This window comes from Seriola aureovittata, chromosome 18, assembly GCF_021018895.1.
Source record: "Seriola aureovittata isolate HTS-2021-v1 ecotype China chromosome 18, ASM2101889v1, whole genome shotgun sequence".
Taxonomy (NCBI): domain Eukaryota; kingdom Metazoa; phylum Chordata; class Actinopteri; order Carangiformes; family Carangidae; genus Seriola; species Seriola aureovittata.
Window position 1 is genome coordinate 3,707,501 of NC_079381.1, and position 15,000 is coordinate 3,722,500.

Below are 15,000 nucleotides of genomic sequence, written 5' to 3' on the forward strand. Positions count from 1 at the left end.
TACCAAATGAAAGTGGAATCCACCAGTTACTGTGTTTTTTGGTAGCAAATTTCCTCTTTGTGTTTCCCTTCACTGAGCCACAGCACAGGGCTTTGTGCTTTGAGTTCGAGGACAGACAGTAAACCTGCACATCATCACCGGGATGGAGATACACGCTTGATTTGGCTACATGAATCTGCTGAAGGCTCGTGTTTGCTTTGGCTACATTTGTGCATTTTTGCAAAATGTCCTCATTCTCCAAAAATCTGCAGTTCTCAAATGTTTTCACAGTCACGAAGGGAGGAAGCTGCAGTGTCGAGATTTGAAACGGTTTCTACCTCGTGTCCTTTGTGCCGCCGTTCATTCCGCGCTTCGTGTCACGGATGCCGTGACACGTTAGCCGTGCTGAAGCTGCAGTAAATAAATTGTTGCCACTGGGGGCAGAAGCAGCAGCCTCACAACATTTGACTCGTTACGTCCTCCCGCGCTTTCTCCGCCAACTTTGAGTCGTCGTCGTAGAGGCTTTTCGCTCGATGTTTGAACCATTTTAATGTGTTTTGTTTTGCTGCACATTTCTATCATAAAGAATACGAACACACTGATTACTGATTTACACATTTTGTGATAGATTTAGATTTCATGTGTCATTTTTTTAATGCGTTTTTCACTTGGCTTCCTTGTTGCTGCGTTGCTGCCGTCCCATATGCTCCAGCGTATGAACACACTTCATTTAAGGCAAAAAGTCTTGTCTGCTTGCTTTCATCTCTGTTTCACATCCACTGCAGACGATAGGTTTTTTTTTTTTTTTTAATGAATTCATTTCTCTTTTTTCCCCTCCTTCTCGTCTCCCTGCGCTGTAAGTTTGTTATTGTTATTTGTCAAATTTAGTTTGCTGAGTTGATGATTTACTTTGAGAAACAATTAAACGTCACTTGAGAGGAGAGCGTGGGACGTCTTTGTAATCAAAAGGAAATTAGGCATCAGTTGCTAACATTAGCAAGTTGCAGAGTGTCGTCTCACTCTTGTTTTTCTTTGTTGGTGTTTGGGAGTATAACAGCTTTTTTTTTTTTTTTTTTTTTAGATATCATTGTTTGAGATAATTTGTTGTTGGGGCTGATAGAGTCTCCGGCTCGTCCTCGGGGCTTTGCTAATGCTGACTGAATAAACAACACACACACATATACGTCAAGATTATCTCCAAAAATTGCCATAATGAAAGCATGGAAACGAAGCCATTAAAGGAAATACAAATGCAATGATATATATGTTTCATCATGAGTTTGTTTAATGTTTACCGCTAGTTTAATGCTCATTTCTTTTTCTTTTATTTCCACCTGCACACACACACACACACACACACACAACCACACACACACACACACACACACACACACAGTCTCTCTCTCTCTCACTCACTCTCATGGTGACACTGGTTTGTGAATGTGACTGATTGAACTCAGGAAGGATTCACATGTGAAGGTGTATAAAAGTGAAATGATTCAACGACGCAGTTTAGAAGTAGCTGAAGAAAAACTTTAATCTACAGGAAACTGCTTGTACACCATTAAACTGGATTAAATAAAGTAGGCCGATTGATCTCTTAAACATTGTAATATCGTCTGGATCATCTTTTGTTTTAGAGTTTGTGTCATTTGGCACTAAAAGTGATATAACTTAATCTGATTGAACATGAACCTATCCTGCCTAAACGCATCAACAGAATATAATCAATTTCCTTATCAAATTTCAAATGTATGATATTTACAGTGTCCGTTATCAGTGACGGATTTAAGAAAAATATTAGTTTTAATTCTTCAAAACACTAGAAGAAAGAAATACAATAAATTGTGACTTTTCGTGAATAATTCAGTTCATCACAGTCAAATATGTGAAGCTTTTTTCTCCTTAATCAAAAGAAAATCCACCGAAAGAAAAGCTGAAAAAATAATGCTCATCCCTGTTTAAGTAGTGAAATCTCACCATTATATCAGTGACTGACTGGATGGTTTTTTGACTTATGTGTGATTTGTGATTTCCAAAATGACACATATCAGTTTGGGGACATACATGTACATTCACTGACATTTCTCCTTCAGAATCCAGACTTCACAAGTGTTTACAAGTTTCCCACTTTGCTTTAAAATGTTTCAACAATTTGCTAAATGCCTTTAACAGAAATGTAATAATTTATTATCTTTAACAAATGACTGTTTCAGTTACTTTGCTCACAAAATATTCTGGAAAGAAAACATAAACTTTACAGGATCCAAGTTGTAAAAAAAAAAAAATGCCTGAAAAATGCAACATTCTCCGCTGGTTTCTTCCTCCAAATTCAACATAATTCTTAATTTCTGTAAATAATTTATCATCATCTCTAACTCACAGAGAAAACATTGTGTTAAAGTATCCAAAGCTACAGTGAGACTTGATTTTCAAAATGCCAAACAACCATAAAATCACAGTTTTACCTGAAGCTCATCATTTACTACTTTAGTTTTCATTTAGAGGATCCAGAGTGTGAAGAGCCTGAGATCATCCTCAGCTCCCTACACCAGCACCAGCACCAGCACCAGCACCAGCATCCTGCGGTGTCTTTTAAAAACTTTTTTTTTTAAGGTCTAAGACGCATTGAAGGTGAAATATTTTCAAACCCTGAGCCGATTAAATCCTCTCAGCGATCTGACCGGGGCGATCTGCTCCCATCTCTGGCTATTTCCTGCTCTCTCTCTCTCTCTCTCTCTCTCTCTCTCTCCCTCTCTCTCTCTCTCCCTCTCTGTCCTCGGCTCAGATGTGGTTTTGTTTAAAGTCGACAGCGTTAATTAAATTAAGCCAGGTCTTGCAGAAGGCACAGTAGGAGAGCCGGCAGTCCCCCGGTAGGCCGTGGGTGGAGGAGGGACGGGGGGGGGTGGGGGAGTGCGGGGTTTGGAGGGTTGTGGTGGGGGGTCCAGGGAAGCGGTTTGGTGAGCCATACTGCCCCCTTCAGGCGGCCCCAGGTACCACAGAGGAGCCACAGACCCTACCAGTTCCCCACAGTGGGGCTGTGTTCGTGCTCCCCGCACAGTGAAGGCCACAGAGACGATGCAGGAATTTCATGAAGTCTTCTGCTGAATTCTCTTTAAATGTAGATATACAGGTTTATCATATATATTGCAGACCAAGCTCTTAATAAGGTGCACTTTTTATGTTGGTTGATTTTTTTTTTAGCCAAAAGTATGCAGACACCCTCAAAATTTCAGCCATATATAATAGTTGGATGTACCATTTAGAAAACAGTCATTAATCAGCTGCTGCGACAGCCTCACCCTCAGCTTCCCTGGTTTCAGCCTGAATGTGTCATTGTTGAATGTGGCTTTGCACCAGTTCAGCTTCAGTTCAGCCCGGCTGGCAGACTGCACTCCGGTTCATCCCAAAGGTGCTGAGTGGGGTTGAAGTCAGGACTCTGTGCAGTCCAGTCAGGTTTTTCCACACCGCCGAGTGGGGAAACCAGTTCTTTATGGGATTGGCTTCGTGCACGGGGGCACAGTCGTGTTGAACAGGAAAGGCTCTTCCCTAAACAAAGTTGGAAACACTTTATTGTCTAAAACGTCAGTGTGTGCTGTTGCAGAAAGATTTCCATTCATTCATTAGAATTAAGGGGCCTAAAACAAACCATGACAAACATCCCCAGTATGTGGACGCCTCTGTCAGTATATATGTTATTACATAGTATTTAAATCAGAGATGGAAACAAACCTCGAACAGTATCAGAAACTTCAATGAAGTAGCAGTCTGCGTGTTTACACTTGGCATTTTGATCAGTGACTTTACGTTGAATGAAAAATAAATGATTGCTATTTTTGCCTGTAGGTGTGAATGTGAGCGCGCTGCTTGTTTGTCTCTGTAAGTCAGCCCTGTGAAAGACTGGCGACCTGTCTAACCCCCCCACGACTCTTTAATGATAAGCGGTATGGATAATGAATGAATGGATGTTTTGGTGCTGTTTTGTTTCCTACAAATGAAATACACACACGCAGTGGTAAATAATAAAAAATACAAAAATAATACAGATGGAGGACTTGTTGTCATGTGCATCAATTTCTTTCTTTTATTATTGTGGAACATAATCATGTCGATGATAGAATAAGAATGATAGAAATGAAAGAAATGATAAAAATAAGAGAAATAAAGATTCATTTTGTTTTAAACCAGAATGTGCTGGTTTAGGAAAGGAATAAAGGAAAGGAATAAAAATACATAAAAAAATACATTTGGAAAAGTAACTTCATGGTATGTATTTATGTCATTGTCAAACTGACTTCAGTTGTATATAAATGACCATCTGAAAAACAGAAATACACAACGATCTTTTCTCCTCATGTGTGAAGTGATACTGAATAGGAAGTGTGTGTGTGTGTGTGTGTGTGTGTGTGTGTGTGTGTGTGTGTGTGTGTGTGTGTTATCGTGCTGCCCAAATTAGCGGTGTTGTACTGGACCTTGGCAGAAGATGAAATGAGAAAGAGGCTGCAGGGAATGATGACAGGGATACTATACTGTGCTTCATATGATTCCTACAAATTACCATTTGCTTAATTAGTAAAAATATGGATTATAACTGTAATCTCCTAATACCTCAGAAGTGGCTCGATGCTTCATGCTACAGGTGACAAGTGAAACCAACCTACTGACATGCAAACATGTAGGAAGAGTAAAACACTATTTTAGTAGCCGTTCATATAAAAACTTAAATATTATTCTGACATAAAACAATAATATTCAGTAAAGAAAAAGCAGCATCTTGAGTTTATGGGGTTGTTACCCTGCAGCTTCAGTGTTTATACTGAAGAAACCCAGAGAGCAGCTTTAGTAAAGGATGGCCTCATGGTTTAACTGCCACACACACACAAACATACACACACACACACACACACACACACTGACAGACAGCTGTGTGGATGCTTCAATGGCTCATTCCACTTCAAAAAGCTACAAAAATGCCTTAAAAAATATCTGTTGATCTTTTTCACTTTTATAAATAAACTTTGTTTTTATAACTGCTTCTAACACACAATGTATCTAAAAAACACACACACACACACAACATGTCTCTAAGTGTGTGTAAGCGACTGTATGTGCGTGTGTGCATATAAACTATTTACTTGGCTCTCGGCCCCAAAATGTCCCACATTGCTGCACCACGGCCGCCATTTTGTGTCAGATGGGAAACTGCTAATTGAATTACAAGGCATCCGTTTGTGTGTAAGTGAGTGTTTGTGTACATGCGTGCGTGTGCACATGTTGTTTGTGCAGAGCCTCTTTTCCCTAAAGAGAGCTTTTGTTTGACACAAAACTAGACCTTTCACAGAATGTACACAGTATATGCATACACAGATATAGCTTACATAGGCTATAGGCCTACAGTATGTAGACAGATACATGCAGAGAGGCGCTCATTGGACGTGATAATGTGTTAGTTTACTTCTGAGGACATTTAGTTCATTAAATGTAAATTAAATTAAAGCGCTTTTAAAAGATTCTAACCCAACTATGAATAAATATTTAAAGGTCCCATATAGTGTAAAGGTAGATGTCCATGTGTTGTCTGATTATAAAGCAGGTCTAGGTTCTATATTAATACTGCAAAAGTATCAAAGTCCACAGAGAAATTCACACAGCCTGTGTTCAGAAACTGAGACTTCTGGAACTTTGTGATGTCACAACAAAGGAGTCATGCCCCAAACCCCGCCCACCTGTGATTTCCTCTTACATTTATTCCACTAGGTGTGTTGTAGCTATTTACCTTAGGTTAATGGGCAATGTGGTGCAAGGGCTGTTAGAATTGTGTCTTAAACTCAACGGTAGTTACATTAAACTAAAAGAATTTCAATATTTCCAGCAGATTCAATTTTTTTTTTTAAATGTGGTTTCACTTTATGTTATATGTAATAGTACATATTTGTCAAAAAATATTTAACACCATGAAATATCTAATTTAGGCCTAATTTTCACTAATCTGGTGAAACTATTTTGCAACACCTGTGCACACTTGCTACATGAAGTTGGCTTGTCTGTTCAACAATCTGACAAACACATTTAGCTTTAGCGTCCGACCCGTTAGCCGCTGTTGGATGTGTATGCTAGCCCCAAGAATATGTAAGCATTTGCCCTGTTTGCTTTTGTAGGTATGGTGACATTGTTGTTATGCTAGCTGGCTCTCTGTTAGCTTAGCATGCTGCACTGATGGCTTCCTGTTCACCCTGTTAACTGACAGAGCTAGTGAGGCAAGATTTTTAATCATTTATACTCCCCCACAGGCCACTCTAACAAACTGGTGTAGACACGTCCTTGCCAAGTTGGCCAGTTAGCTGTTGATACCCGCCATCTGACCTTTACTTCAATAAAGGATTTGAGTTTTCCTTTCGCGACTGCCTCAGGGCTTCAAAGGTTCCTTGTCAATGAAATGACCTCAGCCTAAAGATGTCTGCTGCCTTTCAGTCCTTGTGAGGACATTTGGCTTCTACAAAGACCTCTCTCTCTTTCACACACATAGATACACACACACACACACACACAATGAATGCCTGCTGCAGATGTGAATGTTCCCTTGTGCATTCCTGAGCCCAAATATTTGGCTGCAGAAACAGGCAGCAGAGAGCGACACTCTTTTTCTCCAAGGCTACGATGAATATCACATGCTGTCTTTCTCTCTCTCTCTCTCTCTCTCTCTCACACACACACACACACACACACACATGGCCTGTACTTGTGACAAAAATGCTTTAAGTTGTTGATAATGTGTTAAATATTTCTCAGTTGTCTTTCTCAGCTTCACCAAAATGTCAAACTCAGCCCTGCTTTCATTCCCCCCCTTTAAGTTTTCCCCCTTTAATATTGTTTTTTTCTGCTCATAAGATTTCACAGCTTTATACAAGAATTGCAAAATGAAACTCAGATCAGATTCACTTCAAGTGAAGATGACAATCCTCCATACTGAAATGTAATGCATCTAACGTGTCAAAGTGATAACTGGATGTACATTATTTTAGAGCTAATTGCTCTGTGATCTTAACATGACAAGCTATCAAAACCATTTTGTTTACCAGTGCTTATCAAGCAGCTCCTGCATCTTGATGAGTTTTTAAGCCTTGAGAGCCAGTTTCAAAGTTTCTGCACAAGGTTCAAGAGGCCTTGAAAGGTTTGAAAGGTTGAATCCCTCAGCAGGAGCCACGCTCATTTGAGTCTTAATACATAATGATACATTTACATTTACAACAACAAAAAAATCTACCTTAGCTAAATGATAACTAAACCAAACATGAGAAATTACATGGAAACCCCTTCGAGAAACATGAGAAGAAGAGCAAGAGGGAAAATAAACAGGCAACAGAGGATAAAAGAAGAAAGGATAAAAGAAAAAAAATGAAATTGTTTAAATAAAAACTGGACATGAAGCAAAAACTAAAGTCCGAAATAGATCTACAGACAGAAGGCAGAAAGAAGAGAGGTGTAAACAGACAAAAAGGGGCAGTTAGTTTAATAAACAAGGCTGTTTTTTTTTAACCTTGTTCTAATGAGAGCAGTGGCTTCAACAAAGCCTGCGATCTGAATATCAGCCTCACAACACACACACACACACACACACACACACACACACACGCACGCACGCACGCACGCACGCACGCACATAAACCACAGACACCCTGACGTGTGGCTGTAATGCATGCTGGTGGTGCGGATTAGCTTCATCTTTAATCATTGTTTTCATTCTGAGCACGCTCTGTGTAAAGTATACCTGAACACAAAGCGCTGAGCGGGCCTTTCTTTCAGCAGCAGGTCGCACTCTGCGCTGGATGAACCGCTCGGCGAGCAGACAGCAGGTTCCACACCGAGTCAGACCCCAGACACTGATCTCAGATTTTACTGTTGAGCTGGTGAACAGGCTGCAGTTCTCCAAAAAAAAAAAAAAAACGGACGACTGATGATGCTGATCTTTAGTTTTTTTTTCTGAACTGGACATGTGAAAATTTAGCCAAGAATGATCCACATGTCCTAAAGGGTTTTTGCTCCTCCAATGTTATCCATGATGTCTTTAAAACTAGCTGTGGACCAATATCCCAGCATGCATTTCACATCAGCCAGTGGCAATTTAAGCCAGACTCATAAAAGTTTTAGTTTATTGGTTCGACGACTCTACAACTGTGTCACCAAATAAACTTTTGAGATATTTTCAGGCAAGAAATTAGATTTATATTTCAATCATGTGGTCATATTGTCAAAATAATATCTACTTGAAAATTTGCTCCATTTTCAGACATGTGACACTAGCTGGGAAAGACTGGCCAGTCAGCATTCTTGTTCGCCCTAAAAACAGTCTGATCTAGTTTATTAATAGTGACACTGATATCTCTGTAGTGTTTTTCTGTCACATTAGCAGTTGGTTCTTTGCTTACATGTTCATAATGATAAGGACGCAATTAATCGTAAGATAAGAATGAATATTTGTACTAAATATTTTTGATATATTTCACTAAAAAACTAAATTGCAAATCTCCTGGTGGCATAAAAGTAAAAATCAGAGGTTCACCAAAGTCAGAGGGCTTCATCTTCTGGGGACCATGAATGTCTGTACAACATTTCATGACAATCCGTCCAACAGTTGTAAAGATCTGGATGAAAGTGGTGGAGCGACTAACAGACCAACTAGCAGTGCTATTCCCGACGATATGTCAAAAAAATCAAATATTAGTTATTATCGGTTATTCTTGTACAATTATGCAGCATCTGAACTTTTTTTGTCTTCATAGTGTGTACCAATCTTACCAAACCTCAACAGAAAATATATTGACCGCATTTCAGTCGGGGTGGTCAAACGTGGACTCTGAGTTGAGATCAGTTTATTAGCACAACAGGTGTACTCACCTGAACCCTGCTAAACTGGTGTGTGTGCACAAACCCGGCCGTCCCAGTTGCAAACGGACTGAGCTGCAACCTCCGACTCTCAGGAGTTCAGAACTCTGTGTTCGAAAAAGACCGTCTGCGAAACAAGTCATTGACGATGTTTGAAATTGCTGAACAGGTGTATTTAGATAATGTCGCCATGAGAAACATCCCATGAGTATTATACAGAGTCAAGGGAGATGTGTGATTGACAACACTGTGTATTGTCAGGATATCCATTAACTTCATGTTTCATTACCTTGACAGACAGACTTTGGCTGAGGTGAAGTGTCCAGTGATAGACTCCTGTATATTAACACTAAGTCGGACTCATCAGAAGTTGAAGAAGAATCTGAGTTTATGGGTCATAATTAGACTCGGATGTTGACATGATATCTATTTATTTAAGGTGGTAATTAACATGCCTGACCTTCAAAGTAACATTTCAAAAGTCTTTTAAAGCAGAAGTGTCTTTAAAATGTCGTTAAGGTAGTATGAGAAAGTTCGCCTTCGTTCAACAAGTAGGTCCCTGTCCTCCACCTCCAACTCTTCCTTTATTCTCCAACTACAGGAAGTTTTTTTTTTTTCTGTTAACCCCCCACTGTAGCACCTCCCTCCAATTTGTTGAATTTCTCAAAATGTTCCGTTTGTTAGGCTGAAAAGAAAATCACAGAAAAATCACCATAAGGGCTGCTTTGCATTTTTAATTAAGAAACTAACATATGAATATATTTGCATATTATTGAGTTGCAGATTAAATCATGCATACATAATTAGCGTGCAGCAGCGCTCGTTCATTCGTTCCCACACACACGCACGCACACGCACACACACACTCGCTTCAGACACTCACAGCGCAGACACACTTACACACCCTCTCCAAACACTTTTGGTACTCTCTCTCTCTCTGTGTGTGTGTGTGTGTGTGTGTGTGTGTCTCCGTCTCTATCTCTCTATCTCTATCTCTCTCCCTTTCTTGCAGTTTGTATTTTGAAGGAAAATTAGCGTCTGATTTTGTACGTCAGAATTGAGGCCATGTCAGGCCATGTTTTTTATCCTGATTACACCAGAGAGAGAGTGAGTCCTGTCTATCTATCTATCTATCTATCTATCTATCTATCTATCTATCTATCTGTCTATTTGTCTGTGGAAGATACAGTCATGAAACTTTACAGGTGTGTAATTGAGATCAAAATGAAGGCGGCGTTTGAAGAGTCCTCATGGGTGTGATTCCACCACAAAGTGATCTCTAGTTAATTACAGATGACTCATTAAAAGTTACATACATTACATAACTTTACTAATTACTCAACAAAAGTACTTAGTTACATTATAAGCTCTGTAACCTCAACAGCCACAATATATCTTCTGTATTTAAGTACACTGTAAAATCTGGGAAGTTTGCTTTAACTTTTAGTCACTGGGACAGTTTTCTAATGAAACCAAAAGCCTGTATGTTTTCATCACACTGCAAATACCTGCATATGAATGGATAGAGGACAGTGTGATACACAGAACATTCTGCCCTATAATGTCAAAGAAAAAGGAAACAACCAGTTATCATTGATTCTGTCTCTTCTGTGATTTTTTGTATTTGCCATGAATAAGTTTGGTTCTTTTGCCATCAGAGTTCCCATCATGCTTTGAGTGATGTAACGTCCTATAGCCAGGTGCGTGCTATGCCTTAGCTGCCATTTTCACCTAATATTGGATGTTTTGGTCAATCTGCAGCATGAATAGTCGGGTTTCATTAGCTACTAGCAGTTTGTGTTCAAACTGTTCCTGTCACGGTTCAGGCTCAGGCTCAGGCTCAGGTTCAGGCTCAGGTTCAGACTCAGACTCAGACTCAGACTCAGACTCAGACTCAGACTCAGACTCAGTTAAAGAGTCAGGCTCAGGTTCAGACTCAGGTTCAGAGTCAGACTCAGGTTCAGACTCAGGTTCAGGTTCAGGCTCAGGTTCAGGCTCAGGTTCAGACTCAGGTTCAGAGTTAGGCTCAGGTTCAGACTCAGGTTCAGGCTCAGGCTCATGCTCAGACTCAGACTCAGTTTTCAGAGTCAGGTTCAGGCTCAGGTTCAGACTCAGGTTCAGACTCAGGTTCAGGCCCATGTTCAGGCTCAGGCTCAGGCTCAGGTTCATTCTGGAACACAACTCAGACATCAGTAATAGTTAAACCAGTTCACCTTTATTAAGGCTCGGCAAGGACAAACAGTAGGCGACGTCAGGGCGTGGGCAGTGGTCAGGGACACACATAAACCAGGCAAAAGGCAAAAATTTTAATTTGTGACAGTTACCATGGATACAGACAACAATCACCTGAAGACTGTTGATACTGATACTGGTGGAAATGTCTAAACTCAATCATGAAAGTCAATTATTCAGTGATTTTCTAAGCAGATTTATTACTTCAATACAACATAATGATTGCCTGTTATGGACATTAGAAATACCTTATAATCGACCTTTCAGCACTAACTTACTCCTCTGTTTCCACTTAAAAGAAGTGCACCTTCACACTATGTGCGTGTGCGTATATATATATATATATGTGTGTGTGTGTGTGTGTGTGTGTGTGTGTCTGTAGCCGTCTGCTGTTGATAAATCTTGTCAATAACTTTATTGTTTGTAAATTCGGACCTGCAACATAAAAAGACTCAAATCAAAGGAGAACAAAGTGCAATCGTGCTGAGTGTGTGTGTGTGTGTGTGTGTGTGTGTGTGTGTGTGTGTGTGTGTGTGTGTGTGTGTGTGTGTGTGTGTGTGTGTGTGTGAGTGTGTGTGAGTGAGTGAGAGAGTTCCCTGGGCATTTAGGCCAGCAGTGCTCCATATGAGAGAGAGAGAAACATTAAGAGTCACTGCAAAAAAAGAAAGAATGAAGAAAAGAAAGAGGACAAACATAAAATGGATAATGGGGTAAAGAAGTAAAGGAAAAAGGAATTAAAAGAGAAAAAGAAAGGAGGCAAAAAGGAAGGAAAGAAAGAAAGCAAGAAGAAAAAAGACAAGGGAAAGAAAAGAGAAAAAGGTGCAGAGAAAACAGGAGGAAAAAAGTGAACTCAGACAACTGCATAAGCAAAAAGAAAGATGTACTGAAAGGACGAGAGACACTGAGAAAAACAAAGAAGCAGAGAGAGAGCGAGAGCGACAACTGGGCGTCATAATATGAAGGAAAATCCTGTCAGTGTGAAATCAGGATGAAATGTGAGATTATAATTCAACCATGAATTAACTGTCATCTCAACCACCAGAGAGAGGGAGGAGGAGGAGGAGAGGAGGAGGAGAACGAATGGAGGAAGAAAAGGGTGACAAAGTAAAAGGGAGGAGGAGGAAAAAGGAGGAAGAGGAGAAAAACTGGAGGGGGTATGGAATTTTAAAAGGGAGTATGAAGGGAGGAAGTGTGAGCTAGGGAGGAAGGAAGGAAGGAAGGAAGGGTTGGGAAGTAGGAAATAGAGATGTAGGGAGGGTGTTGAGGGAGAGGAACAGGAGGATGGGGGAGAGAAAGGGGAAGGAGCTTGAGTGGTAAGAGGAAGAAGAGATGAAGATTAGTAGGATGGGGGGTTGGGGAGGTTGTTGGAAGAGGAACAAGAAGAGAGTGAGGAGAGGGAGAAAGAAAGATAAAACGAAAAGGAAAGAGAAGAGATGAAGAAAGAAAGAGGATAAAGCAGGAGGTGAGGGAGGATAAAGAAGAGCTGTGGCCTTTGACCTCTGACCTCTGTGTTTTGGTCAGGTGTAAAATATTTATAAGTTAAAAGAGTAAACAAAGTTAAGGCGGTTTGAGGCTGGTGGTTTGTTAAATGTCTCTGGTCCACCTTAAATAGTGAGGCGATGTGGCACTCGTGGCTGCAGGTGCTTTGAATAGACTGAACTACCTTAAGGTCAAAGGTCAGTGTGAATGAGTTTTCAAAAAAGAAATGAACACTCAGCTCTCATAGTCTCTCCTTGTCCTCCCTCACCTTCTCACCTACACCCTCCCCTCTACACTTCCCTTTCCTCCACTCTGCTCTCTCCTCCCCAGATTTCCCTTTCCTTTCCTCCCTCCCTTTTTTCTCATCTCCTTCCTTTTTCTATTTTTCTCCCCCCTCTCCCTATTCCTCCCATCTTCCACTCTTCCTCTCTCATCTTCCTTTTTTCTCCTTTCCTCTCCTCCCTTAATTTTTGTCCTCTCCTTCCTCGTTTTCTCCTCTCATCCTAGTCCCTCTTTTGTTTTGTCATCACCTCTCCTCCTCATTAGTCCTGTCCTCCCTCCTTCCTTATCCCCTTCACCTTTTTTCTTTCCTCCTCTCCTCTCTTTTTGGCACTCTTTCTTTCTTCCTCTCCTCTTTCCCCTTTCCTCCCCTCTTCATTCTTCTTCATCTCCTCTGCAGGCTTGTAGACCAAGCAAGCGTCAGACAACATTAAAAATGCTGTCTCTGCTTCTTTGCCTCAACGGGGTCACTCTTTTTTGGGGTCTATATTTTTTTTTCCCCTGCACTCCTTTCCTACTTCCCTCCCTCCCTCCATCTCTCCATCTCTCCCTTCATTTCCCATGCAGTCTGGTTGGGTACAATGCTGGGAGCCAGCCAGCGCTGCAGACAGATGGTCCACTTATTAGATGTGCATCAGCCCTCCCTCCCCTTCCTGCAGCTCGCTTTTTAATCAAATTAAAGCCGAAAGAGGAGAGAGAGCGAGAGAGAGAGAGCGAGAGAGAGAGAGAGAGAGTTTTGGGAGGTCTGCTTGCTTGTTTTGGAGTCTATTATTTGTTTGAATAGGATGAATGATGACGATGTTAATATGAAATTTGGAAGACTGAACCACTGTCTGTCTGACTGTTTTGGTAACTGCCTGTATTCCCCCCCTCCTCCTCCCTCCCTCCCTTCTCTAATTTTCTGTCTCTCTCTTTCGTTCAGTGTGTTTTTAAAGGGCCATTCCGCCAATTTTACCCGTGAATCTCTGTTTACTTGTCATGGTTAGCAGGCTACTACTTGACCTGTGAAAACTGTTGTATAATGTCAACTGTGACTTTGTCAGTTCTGAGAAAAGAACTGATAATGTCAAATTGGGTTCATCATGGTTTAGAGATTGGACTAGGCCTATAATATAAAACTTGTGTCTTTCAGCAATTGTTTGAAGGGCAGAGAGAGTCTATTGAAAGCATTTTTCAGTTGCATGATGGGAAATGTATGATACAGTTTTTTGGACACTGACTCATAGGAACTAAATGTCAGGCCTCTACTGCTTTTCTGTCTGTTGTGAGTGATCCAACTTTGTGGAAGTGTAATACTAAGCTGCAGGTACACCGTTAACCAAAGTTTAAAGTGAGAAGACCTGAAATGTCCGTAATGTGTGTGTCTCAGTGTGTGTGGAGCACAACAATGGCACGTACAGTAGGGGAAATATGAAGCAGAAATTTGATCTGTTCTGTTGATTTTTTACTGGCTTTGGATTTCAGATGCCGGTAAACAAGCCCTCGGGTCAACCAAACTTTCTTGGAAGAGTAGAATCTCTTAAATCTCTTGCTGTAGACAGATCCAAAAATGTTCAAGCTCATTGAAACAACCTGATTTTGAGCAACTAGAAATATCTTCAAGACAGACCTGCTTGGTGTTGTAATGAATCTGGGGAGTCAGTATTTCTGGGTCTGTACACAAACCCCCGTGTCAGTCAGACTTACAATGGAGGCTCTGTGGTATTTTAAAGTTTACTTTTAATTTTCACGACACCATCTGACCAGTTTGAGTCAAATGTTGTGATCGTGTTGCATATAAACAGTTGAGCAGCTCCTCACACAATAGTATTGTTTTAACACAAATATATTTAGATAAAAGGCCAAACAATCGCAGCCAGTTGTGGATTATTTCAGTAAGATTGTGTGTCAGAAAAAGTTCAGGCAAACATGGATTCCAATCAATCAATTTTGAGATATTTATGGTGTCTCTTATCAGCCAGTTTGAGTTTGAACACTTTTCTTAAGTTGATTTTAAATTGATCTTAATATTTGTGTTAAAATCCATCATGAATGATGATGAATTAACACCTGCGCTGTCTTTATGTTTCTGTATCCGATGGAGCCCACAGTCAGTCAGACATTTGGTGTTTTATTATCACTTATACCACCACCATCAGGTGGTTGCTG

The 15,000-nt window shown here is 40.5% G+C and overlaps 1 protein-coding gene across 2 annotated transcripts in view; it reads left to right on the forward strand.

Annotated features, from left to right (window-relative positions):
• LOC130187047 (transcription factor 4-like) overlaps positions 1 to 15,000 on the forward strand; it is a 235,365-nt gene that overhangs the window by 139,177 nt on the left and 81,188 nt on the right. Inside the window, exon 1 of one of the 2 annotated variants that reach the window (XM_056404479.1) lies at positions 14,226 to 15,000. This exon is cut by the window's right edge and continues 2,070 nt beyond it. The exons of the other annotated variant lie outside the window; for it this stretch is intronic. The gene's annotated coding sequence lies outside the window, so the exon portion shown is untranslated. Of the gene's footprint in view, positions 1 to 14,225 lie in introns of those variants that run through there. 2 annotated transcript variants of the gene reach the window in all.